General features: G+C 52.3%; 1 protein-coding gene across 2 annotated transcripts in view; it reads left to right on the top strand.

Annotated features, from left to right (window-relative positions):
• LOC105543218 (chromosome unknown open reading frame, human C2orf42) overlaps positions 1 to 572 on the top strand; it is a 56,738-nt gene that overhangs the window by 41,045 nt on the left and 15,121 nt on the right. The window lies entirely within an intron of this gene.

Raw genomic sequence — 572 nt, 5'->3', positions numbered from 1 at the left:
GTCTCGCTCTGTTGCCCAGGCTGGAGTGCAGTGGCGTGATCTTGGCTCACTGCAACCTCTGCCTCCTGGGTTCAAGCGATTCTCCTGCCTCAACCTGCCGAGTAGCTGGAATTACAGGCACACACCACCATGCCCAGCTAATTTTTTTTTGTGTGTGTATTTTTAGTAGAGATGGGGTTTCACCATGTTGGCCAAGCTGATCTCAGGTAATTCGCCCACCTTGGCCTCCCAAAGTGCTAGAATTCCAGGTGTGAGTCACCATGCCTGGCCTTTCTTTTCTTTTCTTTTTTTTTCCTTTTTGAGGGAGGGTCTCACTCTGTTGACCAGGCTGGAGTGCAGTAGCATGACCATGGCTTACTGCAGCCTTAACCTCCTCGACTCAGTTGATCCTCCCACCTCAGCCTCCCAAGTAGCTGGGACAGCAGGTGCATGCCACCACGCCTGGCTAATTAAAAAAAATTTTTTTGGCCAGGCACGGTGGCTCACACCTGTAATCCCAGCACTTTGGGAGGCCGAGGTGGGCGAATCACGAGGTCAGGAGTTTAGACCTGCCTGGCCAACATGGTGAAACC

Source organism: Mandrillus leucophaeus, unplaced genomic scaffold, assembly GCF_000951045.1.
Source record: "Mandrillus leucophaeus isolate KB7577 unplaced genomic scaffold, Mleu.le_1.0 Scaffold279, whole genome shotgun sequence".
NCBI classification, from domain to species: domain Eukaryota; kingdom Metazoa; phylum Chordata; class Mammalia; order Primates; family Cercopithecidae; genus Mandrillus; species Mandrillus leucophaeus.
This window is presented reverse-complemented; position numbering and strand designations above follow the sequence as displayed.